Source organism: Hyperolius riggenbachi, chromosome 7, assembly GCF_040937935.1.
Source record: "Hyperolius riggenbachi isolate aHypRig1 chromosome 7, aHypRig1.pri, whole genome shotgun sequence".
NCBI classification, from domain to species: Eukaryota; Metazoa; Chordata; class Amphibia; order Anura; family Hyperoliidae; genus Hyperolius; species Hyperolius riggenbachi.
In genome coordinates this window covers 62,569,688-62,585,247 of record NC_090652.1, presented here as the reverse complement: position 1 = coordinate 62,585,247, position 15,560 = coordinate 62,569,688, and the positions used below count along the sequence as shown (strand labels likewise).

General features: G+C 45.2%; 1 protein-coding gene across 2 annotated transcripts in view; it reads left to right on the top strand.

Moving 5' to 3' along the window:
* Positions 1–15,560, top strand: part of LOC137524326 (interferon-induced very large GTPase 1-like) — a 182,672-nt gene that overhangs the window by 24,494 nt on the left and 142,618 nt on the right. The window lies entirely within an intron of this gene.

Below are 15,560 nucleotides of genomic sequence, written 5' to 3'. Positions count from 1 at the left end.
GCTTATTTATAAAATGGCAATCAACTGTTTGCCAGGACAAGATATTACATACTGTCACTTATTTAACTGACAATTACTTGAAAATCCTACATCTAAAAATGCCCCCTGCTGTGTTCCTGGACAAAGAATCTGCATATCCTCCGTCATTCGGCTATCCCTGCACCCAACTCACCGACGGCATACTAACACATACGCCAAAGGCAGTGATCTGCAAACTTGGCTCTCCAGCTGTTATGGAACTACAACTCCCACAATGCATTTGCCTTTATGTATCATGACTGTGGCTGCCAGACTCCTGCAATGCATTGTGGGACTTGTAGTTCCTTAACAGCTGGAGAGCCACGTTTTCAGATCACTGGCTCAAAAGAGCCCGGCTCAGGGAGGATTCTCATTGGTCTGTAAAAAAAAAGACCAGTGGAGAGCATTGGTGGCACATTACCCCTTGTTCCACCATGAACAATTCCCCCCTCCCTTTCTGGGCAGCATAGATGGGAAAGAGCCCCTTGTCCATGATCACAGGCTTTGGGGAGAGGGGTAGACATTGCTGACCCTCTCTCCCAGAGCCCCCCACATCATGGACCGTGAGGGCTGGTATAGCTCAGGGTGCAGAGCCCCATTTGCTCCTAGAAGCATGGGTAACAAGTATACAGTATATAACAGTATATATATATATATATATATCACTATATATATAAAATCGGATGTATGTATGTATGTGTGTAAGTGTGTATGTATGGGTAACAGGAAAAAAGGGCGCCGGCAGCTAGTGGACAAAAAGGGCGCCACCATTCACTCCCATAATAAATATTGTTTAATGGGCGCGGAACAGGAAAAAAGGGCGCAGGAGATTATTAACGTTTTACAAACGGCGCCCAGAGGTTTTTAATGTTTTATAACTGTGCTTGTGATGATTTAAGTTTAGAAAAATACTAAACATATTTATCGTATTTAACTAAAACATTATTTAACCACTTCAGCCTACAGGGTTGAAATTTTTTTGCATCTGAGCAACTTTCACCTCCCATTCATTTGCTAATAACTTTATCACTACTCGGCACAATGAATGGATCTATATCTTGTTTTTTCCGCCACCAATTAGGCTTTCTGTGGGTGATACATTTTGCTGAGAATTAATTTATTATAAATCCATTTTAACAGGAATATTAAGAAAGAAATGGAAAAAAATCATTATTCCTTAGTTTTTGGCCATTATAGTTTGAAATTAATACATGCTACCATAATTAAAACCTATGTACTTTATTTACCAATTTGTCCCGCTTATTACACCATTTAAATTATGTCCGTATCACAATGTATGGCGCCGATATTCAATTTGGAAATAAAGGTGCATTTTTTCAATTTGCGTCCATCACTATTTAGAAGCCCATAATTTAATAAATCATATTGATATACTCCTTTGACATGCATATTTAAAAAGTTCAGACCCTTAGGTAACTATTTATGTTTTTTTTTTTTTTTTATTATTGTAATTTTTTTTTTTTAATTTAAACTTGTATGTGGGTATTTTTTGGTGTGGGAGGTAAACAGGGTTTTTTTAATGTATTAAAGTGTATTTATTTAACACAAAGTGTGTTTTTGGTGTAATTTGCTATTTGGCCACAAGATGGCCACAGTCAAAAAGTCCTGGGAGCGATCGATCTCGCTCCCAGGCAGAAGAAAGGAGACCAGAGCTCAGAAAAGCCGGAGCGTCTGAAGAGACGCTGTCGGCTTTTCTCCGGGGGGGTCCAATCAGCAAAAGGGATTTATAATCCCTTTCACTGATCGGTGTACTAACGGCCAGCAGCGGGGGCGCGCACGGGGGGGCCCGCAGGAGCGCGCACGACCCGCGGGAGTGCGCACAGCCTAACTGGACGAAAATTTTCGTCCAGTTAGGCTGAAGTGGTTAAAATGTTATCCCTTACTGTTTGTAAAACACTATTATTCACAAAATAAAGCGATCAGTACGTAATCTAAATTGTAATATATTTTTTACAGTCACTATTTGTAAAACCTTAATATCCACACAATAAAATTATTTAAAATTTGTATTCCTTAATGTTTGTAAAACATTGTTATTCACAAAATAAAGTGATTAGTACGTAACGTAAATTGCAATATATGTTTTACAGTCACTATTTGTAAAACATTATTATCCACATAATAAAGCGATCAGTAAGGGGGGTGGTTAGGGTTAGGCACCACCAGGGGGGTGGTTAGGGTTAGGCACCACCAGGGGGGTCTTAGGGTAAGGCACCACCAGGGGGGTCTCAGGGTTAGGCACCACCAGGGGAGATTTAGGGTTAGGCACCACCAGGGGGGTCTTAGGGTTAATCACCACCAGGGGGGGTCTTAGGGTTAGGCACCACCAGGGGGGTCTTAGGCATCACCAGGGGGGTCTTAGGGTTAGGCACCACCAGGGGGGGGGGGGTGGTTAGGGTTAGGCACCACCAGGGGGGTCTTGAGGTTAGGTTAGGGATAGGTACAGGGAGGGTTCTGTGTGAGAGTAAGGTTAGGTATAGTTTTAGTAAAATTTTAGTAATACTTACTAATGTTCTACAACACTTATTACGAACGTAGTTATATTTATATCATCGTTATAAATAATATGTTCAGATTTTATTATAAGAAGAAACGATAAATGAAGGTTATTTACAAGAATATACTATTATAACGATTACACATATATTATCATTTTTTTAACAAACGTAATTATAAGTTTCACTTTTGAAACAGGGAAGATTAACGTTTTCACAATTGCCGATTTCATACACATTATTTAATGATTTATACATTTGTAAAACATTATTTGTAAATGAAATACAACACAATATTTTTATAAACGGTATTACTGCATATCGTTTACACCCCGCACCCTTTTTTCCCCGACGCCCTTTTTTGATGTACGCGTATGTATGTGTGTATGTGTGTATGTGCCGCGATCACTCGAAAACGGCTTGACCGATTTGAACGAAACTTGGTATACAGATCCCTTACTACCTGGGATGATATATTCTGGGGGTCTCGTAGCCCCCCTGCACACCTGGGCAGAGCTACAAACAGCAAATCAGATTTCACCCATTCATGTCAATGGAAAAAATGTAAAAGGCTGCCATTCTCACGGTATTCAAGCCAGAGTCCCCACACTTGGCACAGTTGGTCACTTGGTGACTGAAGTTACAAATCCAGGGAAAGTGGGCGGAGCATAAAACAGTCAATCAAATTTCAGCCATTCATTTTTAATGGAAAAATGTAAACTGCAGCCATTCTTACACTGTTAATCACAGTGTTCTCAAACTCTTGGTCACTAGGTGAATGAGATTAAGATTCAGGAAAGTGGGTGGAGCATACTATAGCTAATTAAAATTCACCTATTGTTTTTTAAGGGGAATATTTAAACTGCTACCATTCTTACACTGTTAATGGCAGAGGCTTCAAACTTGCTACACTCGGTCATTGGGTGACTGGGTCCAAATTCAGTAAAGGGGCGGGGCCAGAAACAGCAAATCAGATTTCCTTGGTGGATAAACTGCTTCCATTCACACATTTTTTTACGCCAGGAACCAGAAAGCTCACAAACTTGGTGATTGAGTAACTGTGTGTCAAGGTTTCAAAAAGTGGGTGGAGCCAAAAACACATTTCAATAGGAAAATATAAACTGCAGCCATTCTTACACTGGTAATGGCAGGGTTGTCAAACTTTGCACAGTTGGTCACTGGGTGACTGGTATTAATATTCAGGAAAAATGGGTGGAGCCTACAACAGTTAATCAAAATTCACCTGTTGATTTTCATGGGGAATATTTAAATTGCTGCCATTCTTACACTGTTAATAGCAGATGCCTCAAACCTGGTACAGTTGGTCACTGGGTAACTGAGGGTTCAAAGACAGACAGGGGGCGGAACCACAAACAGCCAATCAGATTTGTTTAATTTCAATGGGAATATACAAATTGATACCAAGGACCCCAAAGCTCATAAACTTGGTAATTGACTGATTGTATGTCAAGGTTAGAAAAGGTGCGGTGCCAAAAACTACATTTTTTACTTGGGACATTATTAACTGCAACCATTCTTACACTGTTAATGGCAGTGTTCTCAAACTTGGCACAGTTGGTCACTGGGTGACTGGGATTGATTGATTTTCAAGGGAAATATTTACATTGCTGCCCTTCATACACTCTTCATGGCAGTGGCCTCAATTCTGCTACAGTCAGTCACTGGGAGACTGGGGTTTAAATTCTGAAAAGGGGGCGGGCCACAAACAGCCAATCAGATTTGTTTAATCTCAGTGGGAAATTGCAACTTATTGATGCCAAGGATCCCAGAGCTCATAAACTTGGTCATTGAGTGACTGTATGTCAAGGTTAGAAATAGTGGGCGGAGCCAAAAACAAACTTTTTACATGGGAAAATAAAAACTGCAGCCATTCTTACACTGTTAATGGCAGGGTTCTCAAACTTTACACAGTTGGTCGCTGGGTGACTGGGATTGATATTCAGAAATGTAGTTGGAGCCTACAACAACCAATCAAAATTAATCGATTGATTTTCAAAGGGAATATTTACATTGCTACCATTCTTACACTGTTAATGGCAGAGGCCTCAAACCTAAAACAGTCATTGGGTGACTGGGGTCCAAATTCACTAAAGGGGGTGGAGCCATAAACAGCCAATTAGATGTGTTAGATTGATTTCCACCATTCTGTTATTGGCAGGGTTCTCATACTTGACACATTTGGTCACTGGATAACTGGGATTAATACTCATGAAAGTGGGTGGAGCCTACAACAGCCAATCAAAACTCACCTATTGATTTTCAAGGGGAATATTGAAACTGCTGCCATTCTTACACTGTTAATGGCAGAGGCCGCAAACCTGCTACAGTCGGTCATTAAGTGACTGGGGTTCAAATTCACTAAAGGGGCGGAGCCACAAACAGCCAATCAGATTTCTGTGCTGGATAAAATGCTTCCATTCACACCATTTTGTTGCCAGGAACCCAAAAGCTCAAAACTTGGTCATTGTGTGTCAAGATTACAAAAGTGGGTGGAGTCAAAAACAGATTTCCCTGGGAAAATTTAAACTGCAGCCCTTCTTCACTGTTAATGGCAGGGTTCTCAAACTTTGCACAGTTGGTTACTGGGTGACTGGGATTAATATTCAGAAAAGTGGGTTAAGCCTAAAATAGCTAATCAACATTCACCTGTTGTTTTTCAAGGGGAATATTGAAATTGCTGCCATTCTTGTACTCTTAATGGCACAGGCCTCAAACCAGGTACAGTTGGTCATTGGGTCACTGAGGTTCAAATAAAGAAAAGGGGGCGGAGCCACAGCCAATCAGATTTGTTTCATTTCACTGGGAAAATACAAATTATTGATGTCAAGGACCCCAAAATTGGTCATTGAGTGACTGTGTGTCCAGGTTACAAAAAAGTGGGCGGAGCCAAAAACACATTTTACTGGGGAAATATAAACTGCAGCCATTTTTACACTGTAAATGGCAGGGTTCTCAAACTTTGCCCAGATGATCACTTAGTGACTGATTAATATTTAGGGAAGTGGGTGGAGCCTATAATAGCTAATCAAAATGCATTTGTTGATTTTCAAGGGCAATATCTGAATTGCTGCCATTTTTACACTGTTAATAACAGATGTCTCAAACCTGCTACAGTTGGCCATTGGTTGACAGGGGTTCAAATGCTGGAGAGGGGCGGAGCCACAAACAGCCTATCTGATTTGTTTGATTTCTATGGGAATATACAAATTATTGATGCCAAAGACCCCAAAGCTCACCAACTTCGTCATTAAGTGTTTGTGTGTTAGGGTTAGAAAAAGTGGATGGAACCAACACCAGCCAAATACATACCCGGGCAACGCCAGGTCATCAGCTAGTGTATATATATATATATATATATATATATTATTATTATTTAGTATTTATATAGCACCGACATATTACGCAGCGCTGTACAGTGTATATATATATGTATATATCTTGTCACTAACTGTCCCTCAAAGGAGCTCACAATCTAATCCCTACCATTGCCATATATCTATATTATGTAGTGTAAGTACTGTAGTCTAGGGCCAATTTTAGGGGGAGCCATTTAACTTATCTGTATGCTTTTGGAATGTGGGAGGAAACCGGAGTGCCCAGAGGAAACCCACGCAGACACGGAGAGAACATACAAACTCTTTGCAGATAGTGCCCTGGCTGGGATTCGAACCAGGGACCCAGCGCTGCAAGGCGAGAGAGCTAACCACTACGCCACCGTGCTGCTATATATATAAACATATATATATATATATACATATATATATATATATATATATATATACATATATATACATATATATATATATATATATATATATATATATATTTATATATACATATATATATATATATATATATATATATATATATATATATATATATATATATATATATATATATATATATATACAGTGGCTTGCAAAAGTATTCAGCCCCCTTGACGTTTTCCACATTTTGTCACATTACTGCCACAAACATGAATCAATTTTATTGGAATTCCACGTGAAAGACCAATACAAAGTGGTGTACACGTGAGAAGTGGAACGAAAATCATACATGATTTCAAATTTTTTTTACAAATCAATAACTGCAAAGTGGGGTGTGCATCATTATTCAGCCCCCTTTGGTCTGAGTGCAGTCAGTTGCCCATAGACATTGCCTGATGAGTGCTAATGACTAAATAGAGTGGATCTGTGTGTAATCAAATGTCAGTACAAATTCAGCAGCTCTGTGACGGCCTCAGAGGTTGTCTAAGAGAATCTTGGGAGCAACAACTCCATGAAGTCCAAAGAACACACCAGGCAGGTCAGGTATGAAGTTATTGAGAAATTTAAAGCAGGCTTAGGCTACAAAAAGTCTTCCAAAGCCTTGAACATCCTACGGAGCACTGTTCAAGTGATCATTCAGAAATGGTAGGCGTATGGCACAACTGTAAACCTGCCAAGACAAGGCCGTCCACCTAAACTCACAGGCCGAACAAGAAGAGCGCTGATCAGAAATGCAGTCAAGAGGACCATGGTGACTCTGGTCGAGCTGCAGAGATCTAAAGCTCAGGTGGGGGAATCTGTCCAAAGGACAACTATTAGTCGTGCACTGCACACAGTTGGCCTTTACGGAAGAGTGGCAAGAAGAAAGCAATTGTGAACAGAAAAGCATAAGTAGTCCTGTTTGCAGTTTGCCACAAGCCATGTGGGGGACACAGCAAACATGTGGAAGAAGGTGCTCTGGTCAGATGAGACCAAAATGGAACTTTTTGGCCAAAATGCAAAACGCTATGTGTGGTGGTAAACTAACACTGTACATCACTCAGAACACACCATCCTCACTGTCAAATATGGTGGTGGCAGCATCATGCTCTGGGGGTGCTTCTCTTCAGCAGGGACAGGGAAGATGGTCAGAGTTGATAGGAAGATGTATGGAGCCAAATACAGGGCAATCTTGGAAGAAAACCTCTTGGAGTCTGCAAAAGACTTGAGACTGGGGCGGAGGTTCACCTTCCAGCAGGACAAAGACCCTAAACATAAACCCAGGGCAACAATGGAATGGTTTAAAACAAAACATATCCATGTGTTAGAATGGCCCAGTCAAAGTCCAGATCTAAATCCAATCGAGAATCTGTGGCAAGATCTGAAAACTGCGGTTCACAAACACTGTCCGTCTAATCTGACTGAGCTGGAGCTGTTTTGCAAAGAAGAATGGGCAAGGATTTCAGTCTCTAGATGTTCAAAGCTGGTAGAGACATACCGTAAAAGACTGTCAAGGAGGGTTTCCACCAGTATCTGATCATATCAAGATTAGAAGCATGATAATATGTCTCAATACATGGTAATCCCATGCCCCCAGCTTTTTTTTGCTAGTGTCATTATGTGAAAGGATGTCCTAATTCTCCTCCCACCCCATATAAATGAGTTTATACATTTCTTTAGGGGGGTAGAGGAAAAAAGGGAGGTTCGGGAGCCCAATCTGGTGCAATATCGTTAGTGGGTACGGGAAGTTTTGTAAGTGCAGATAGTAGTATACTCACAAGGGTGGGTTGCTGTATGAGGCAACCACTCGTTCTCGCGTATGGGGAAGTACCGTCCCCACTGGGCCTTTGCTGCTGGTCGCAACTCCAAAAAAATAGATATGTCGAAAAAAACTTTCAGAATCGATCTTCCCCTAAGAGTAAGGGGTACTGGGTAATTCAGAGAGGGTTTGGAGGCGCCCGGTAAGAGTGTGGTATAGACTATTCTCTACACACTAATAGCAATAAAAAGGATAAAAGGTTTGGTCCTACCTTCTAGGTGTCCCATTACGGGAAAGATACGTATGGAGATATGTAGTAAAAAAAGTTTGGTTTTATTGGTGCACAGGACAATGCGTTTCACGGCTTGAGCCGCTTCCTCAGGTCAATAGCTGTGCCTAGATTTCTCAGAGGCCAAGTATCCGGGCGCTGATATACGGTTATATTGGCGCCCGGATACTACCTTCTAGGTGTCCCATTACAGGAAAGATACGTATGGAGATATGTAGTAAAAAAAGTTTGGTTTTATTGGTGCACAGGACAATGCGTTTCACGGCTTGAGCCGCTTCCTCAGGTCAATAGCTGTGCCTAGATTTCTCAGAGGCCAAGTATCCGGGCGCTGATATACGGTTATATTGGCGCCCGGATACTTGGCCTCTGAGAAATCTAGGCATAGCTATTGACCTGAGGAAGCGTCTCAAGCCGTGAAATGCGTTGTCCTGTGCACCAATAAAACCAAACTTTTTTTACTACATATCTCCATACGTATCTTTACCGTAATGGGACACCTAGAAGGTAGGACCAAACCTTTTATCCTTTTTATTGCTATTAGTGTGTAGAGAATAGTCTATATACCACACTCTTACCGGGCGCCTCCAAACCCTCTCTGAATTATACAATTCTTGATGTTGATAAACCATTGAGATTGTATAGGTATTTGTAATGTTCTGAACAAGTACAGTATTTTGGGTAATAAGAACATCTTGAATGCAGCTATACGACCAGACCAGGTGAGCCAGTACTTGGATAAGGTCATACACTCTTGCTTGATTGAGGATAATAGTGGTAGGTGGTTATACTTGTATAGTTTAGTGGTAGACTGGGGTAATTTAATACCTAAGTAAGACACTGCTCCCTCTGCCCATGGAAACGTAAACTTCTGAGAGAGGTAAGTGCGGAGTATTGGGGGAATGTTTAGTCCTAGCACATATGACTTATGTTGGTTCAGTTTATATAGGGATGCTTCTGAAAAAGCTTGAAGTTCTTGTAGTAAGGAGGGAAGGGATACTAGTGGTTTTGATAAAATTAGTGCAACATCGTCTGCAAATAGACTAATGATGTGAGTAGAATCTTTTATTGTTATGCCTGATATCTTAGGGTTTGAGCGTATTTTTTGGGCTAATGTTTCCATGATGAGTAAAACAAATATTATAGGTGAGAGGGGGCATCCTTGGCGGGTACCATTTGAAATGGTAAAAGGTCTAGATAGGAACCCTGCTGCATTGACTCGGGCGGAGGGAGCAGTATATAGGGCCATTATGGCCGAGGTGATCATACCCGAAAACCCGAATTTGCCAAGTGTTGCTCTCAGGAAGCTCCAGTGCACTCTGTCGAAAGCCTTCTCGGCATCTAGTGTAAGGAGCAGAGAAGGCTCCCGACAGAGCTCTATATGCTTCATAATGTTGACCATGCACCTCGTAGCATCTGCAGCTTGACAATGTTTGGTAAAGCCTACCTGATCTAAGGTCAGTAGAGAGGGTGTTACATTCATCAATCTGTTCGCCAAAAGTTTGGCATAGAGTTTCACATCTGAGTTGAGTAATGATATGGGGTGATAATTACCCATGTTAGTTTGTTCTTTTCCTGGTTTTGGAATGACTGTTATATGAGCTTCTAGGTATTCTGCTGGGATTGAACCTGTCTTAGCGATATCGTTAAACAATTCAGTGAGAAAGGGTGATTTAATAGTGGAGAAGGACATATAATATTCATTACTAAACCCATCTGGGCCTGGGGATTTGTTATGTTTCAATGATTTAATTGTGTTGATAATTTCTGGGGTGGAAAATGGGGTGTTTAGCAGGGTTGCTCAGCAGGACCCTGAATGCGAAGTTTACCCGAAAATTCAGGTGTTTTTTAAGGTTTGCCGAATGCGAACCCGAATAATGCAATGCATGCCGAATCCGAATGCGAAGTCTCCCGAATGTGCGCACTTGAATTCGGCTGGATGGAGCTGTGGGTTCGGTTTCGGCTTCGGGATTCGGGGATGACGTCATTGGGCCAATCAGAAGCCCTCCAGCCGAGGACCTGGCAACCCTAGCAACCAATCAGAGGAGGGAAGCCTGGCCCTCCCATCCTCTATATAAGGCGGTGGCCATCTTGCGGATCCACGCACTTGTGTGACTGCTTGGTACTGAGAGATTCTCCAGTGCTGTGCTGTGTCTGAGCAAGTGCATTTCACTGCTAAACCTAGCGTTTTGCTTCCTAAACACCTCCTAAACACATTTATTGTTGTCTTATATAGTTAGCTAGTATTTTGATTGTTTTTAGTCAGCTGGTGTATAGTGTATACTGTGCTAGGCTAGTGTTAGTCTGTGTGCAGGCTAGGCCTGCTAGCCTAGGTAGCCTTAGCCTACTACTAGCTTAGGTAGGTTAGGGATTCTAGTTAGTTGTGTACTTAGCAGTCCTAGTTTAGTTAATTATTTATTACTTACTGCTGTAGTCTGTTACTTTATTAGTTTCAGTACTGTGTTAGTTAGTTACTGACTGTACAGGCCACCACCACCAGCAGGGTCTGAGTGACCTGTGACTGTCTTTCACCTGCCCGAGCCTATTGATTGATTGATTGCGTCTGACCGTGTGTGACCGATTGTAATTATCACCGACTGTCTGCCACACGCCTTAATTATAGTGTAGTACGCTAGGTGTTTCTTAGATACCTGCGTGCGTAATGCTACTAGTGTCTACTACTATACTACTAGTACCCGTTCACTTATTTTTTTTTCACTGTTACTGTGTGATTTTATTATCATCTGTAGTGTGTAAAAAATAAGAGTTACAACACACACAGGCCACCACCACCAGCATCCGTTCTGATTGACCTGTGTCTGTCATCTGCCCGAGCCTATTGATTGATTGATTGCGTCTGACCGTGTGTGACCAATTGTAATTGTCACCGACTGTCTGCCGCATGACTTACTTATAGTGTAGTACGCTAGGTGTTTCTTACTTAGATACCTGCGTGTGTACTACCACTAGTGTCTACTACTATAATACTAGTACCCGTTCACTTATTTTTTTTTCACTGTTACTGTGTGATTTAATTATCACCTGTAGTGTGTAATAAATAAGAGTTACAACAAACACAGGCCACCACCACCACCAGCATCCGTTGTGAGTGACCTGTGACTGTCTGTCACCTGCCCGAGCCTATTGATTGATTGATTGATTGATTGCGTCTTACCGTGTGTGACCGTTTGTAATTGTCACCGACTGTCTGCCGCACGACTTACTTATAGTGTAGTACGCTAGGTATTTCTTAGTTACCTGCGTGCATACTACTACTAGTGTCTACTACAATACTACTAGTACCCGTTCACTTATTTTTTTTGCAATGTTACTGTGTGATTTAATTATCATCTGTAGTGTGTAATAAATAAGAGTTACAACACACACAGGCCACCACCACCAGCATCCGTTGTGAGTGACCTGTGACTGTCACCTGCCCGAGCCTATTGATTGATTGATTGCGTCTGACCGTGTGTGACCGATTGTAATTGTCATTGAGTGTCTGCCGCACGACTTACTTATAGTGTAGTACGCTAGGTGTTTCTTACTTAGTTACCTGCATGCATACTACTACTAATGTCTACTACTATACTACTACAGTTGGCTGATGGTGTAATGGTTAAGGGCTCTGCCTCTGACACAGGAGACCAGGGTTCAAATCTCGGCTCTGCCTGTTCAGTAAGCCAGCACTAATTCAGTAGGAGACCTTTGGCAAGTCTCCCTTACACTGCTACTGCCAATAGAGCGCGCCCTAGTGGCTGCTGCTCTGCTCTGGCGCTTTGAGTCTGCAAGGAGAAAAGCGCAATATAAATGTTATTTGTCTTGTCTTGTCTAGTACCCGTTAACTTATTTTTTTTTCACTGTTACTGTGTGATTTTATTATCATCTGTAGTGTGTAATAAATAAGAGTTACAACACATACAGGCCACCACCAGCATCCATTGTGAGTGACCTGTGACTGTCTGTCGCCTGCCCGAGCCTATTGATTGATTGATAGCATCTGACCCTGTGTGACCATTTGTAATTATCACCGAGTGTCTGCCACACGACTTACTTATAGTGTAGTACGCTAGGTGTTTCTTACTTAGTTACCTGCGTGCGTACTACTACTACTACTGATACTACTAGTAGTCACCACCAAGTCACCACCAACACAGACTTTATTAAAGTTTATACCCTTTCCCGTCCTCTTCTACTTTTTTTTTTTTAACAGTATTTGTATAGTGCACAATGACTGGCAGAGGTAGAGGGCGAGGCACCACCAGGAGAGGCAGCGCCATTGCAGGAGCCACTGCCAGCAGCAGCAGGTCTGGGACTGGTCTGCCGCCAGCCACTGACCGCAGGGAGGAGGGATCAGAGGCGCAACAGCAGTGTGTTGCGCCCATCTTTGAAAGGGGTCATCGTCCACGGCCCATTGGGGAGAGTCAGGTGCAGGCTGTGGTGGAAATGGTGGCGGGGCAGGAAGCCACCTTTTCCAGCCAGGCCTCCAGCACCAGCGAGACCAGTGCCACCAGCACCAGCACTCCGGTCCGCAGTAGGCCTCCACCAGCGCTTGAGGCCATGGTCACGGTGACCCCATCGACCAGCCTGCCCTAAATGAGCACGCTCTTCTCCCCTGAGACTGTGACCATGTACAGGGATGTTTTGGAGAAGTATGAGTTGGAGATGATGGGGCCATCCAAGGAGGAGGAGGAGGAGTTTGAGGTGCAGAAGTTTGTTGTTGGCACTGAGGAGGAGGGGCGTGATGCAGGGGATGTTGGGGTAGAGGAGTTGGTTGAGGCGGGCTCACAGGATATGTTTGGGGTTGATGATGATGACTTGCTGGATCCTTCCTATGTGCCACCAGTACCACCAGCACAGTTGGTTGAACGCAGCTCGTCATCAGAGGAGGAGGCATCTCTGGCGCAGAGGCGTGGCAGCAGCAAGGCGGCCAGCACAGGGCGTGGAAGGCAGGAGCCACAGCCTGCTGCTTCAGTCGCTACCACCGCCCGCAGCAAACCCCCGACTAACACCAAAAAGGCACAAGCCTCCAAGGGCACCCAAAAACCCCAGCCCTCAAGCTCAAAGAGCAGGTTGAAGTCCCCAGTCTGGCGGTACTTCACCAAGTGCCCAGTGGACGCGACACGTGCAATTTGCAACAGTTGCGGTGCCAAGCTCAGACCCACTTACAGAGCAGACATTTTGAGGACTTTAGTGAGTTGGAGAAGCTTATACAAAGCGGTGCAGGCAGTGGTCAGAGCCAGACAGCCACTGCACAGACTTCAGCAGCAGCAGCAGCAGCGGCTGACCCTCCTGCCCATCGTGTAGCAGCAGCAGCAGGAGCACAGCAACAACTCACTCCTACCCCCCCACCGGGCAGCCAGTCCTCAGTGGCCTCATCAGCTCCCTCCACAGTGGCCTCCTCATCCTCCCGTGCAGGCAAACGCTGCCAGACCCTGCTCAGCGAAGCATTCCCCGGTGTGACCAAGGTGCTGCCACCCGCCCACAGGCGCATCCGGTTGTTGAACGGGTTGCTTGCCCGGGCCATGTGCTCCCAGCTCCTGCCATATTCCTTTGTGCAGGAGGGGAGTGACATCAGAGCGCTGCTGCAGGTTGTGATCCCGGAGTGGCAAGTCCCCAGCCACCACTATTTCTCCCGCAGGGCAATCCCAGCACTGCACCTCTCTGCCATGGCAAACGTGGGCCGCGCGCTGGATCACGCTGTGAGTGCGCGGATCCACATAACCATGGATTCATGGAGCAGCCGTTTTGGGACAGAGCGCTATTTGTCCTTTACGGCCTACTGGATCAGCCTGGTGGAAAGCCCGAGCGAGGAAACAGCAGGTCCACCCTCGGGCGCAGCAGCGGCACCAGTGGGCCACTATGTGGTGCCACAGCGTGGGGTCAGGGGAGAAGCAGCAGCTCCCGCTGCCGAGCGATCCCGTCTCTCCAGCAGCGTGAAGGCCCGGCACTGCCAAGAGCTGCTGGAGATTAAAAGCCTGGGGAAACACTCCTTGACGGCAATGAACATGCTCCGGTACCTCAGGGAGCAGGAGAGGACGTGGCTGACCCCCAGAGGCCTCACTATGGGATTGGTGGTGTCCGACAATGCCGCCAACCTGCTGGCTGCCCTCAGCAGGGGAGACTTGCTCCACGTCCCTTGCTTGGCCCACGTCCTGAACCTGGTGGTGCAAAAATTCATGCGCACCTACCTGGGGATGGAGGAGCTGTTAGAAGCGGCGCGGAAAATTGTGCGCACTTTCCGCAACTCAGCAGCTGCCGCAGCAAAACTGGCAGACATCCAGCAGCAGGAGGGCCTGCCACGACACTGCCTCATCATAGATGTGCTAACTCGCTGGAACTCCACCCTGGCGATGTTGGAGCGGCTGGTTGAGCAGAGGAGGGCTGTCAACCGGTACATCTATGATGCCACTGTCGTCGGCACCGGCAGCAGCAGCAGCACCAAACTCCAGCTCCTCACCAACGCGCAATGGGGGCAGATGCAGCAGGTCTGCTTGGTGTTGGCTCCCTTCCTGCAGGGAACCAACCTGGTGAGTGAACAACGGGCATCCCTCTGCCAGTGGGTGCCCTTTGTTTGTCTGCTGGACAGGGCACTTGGCAATTTGGTGGATTTGGGAGAGGAGGCCCTGAAGCAGCTGGAACAGCAGCCGCCTGCACAGTCCACTGCTCCGCATGTATTTGAATTCCTGGAGGAGGATGAGGAGGAGGAGGAGTTGGAGGTGCTGGACGTTGCTGCTGGGGGGGGGGGGGGACATCAGAGCGCAGCAGCAGTGGTGCGAGGGTGGAGAGAGGAGGAAGAGTCTCAGGGGCAAGAGGAGGAGGAGGAGGACGCTGACCCTGATGTCTCTGTTAGACGGTCCACCCTGTTCCCCATGGCAGCGCACATGCTGCGCTGCCTGCGCACAGACCCCAGGGTCAAGCGGATGCAAGCGAGGGAGGACACCTGCAACAGCATGATCCTGGACCCATGGCTGAGGGGGAGGTGGGATCAGTTTCTGCCTGCCAGAGACCGTGAGCAGCGAGCAAGGGAGTTGCAGGAGATCCTTGTTCGGCGACTGGAGGAAGCCTTCCCCCGCCTTCCACCCCCTCTGTCCCTTTCCAGCAGCCAGCACAGCAGCCAGTGCCTGCGGCCAGCAGCAGCGTCAGGCGCCCAGGAGACCTGCTGTCATTGACGCAGGCATTCTACATGAAGGTACAGCAGCTGGGAGAGGAGG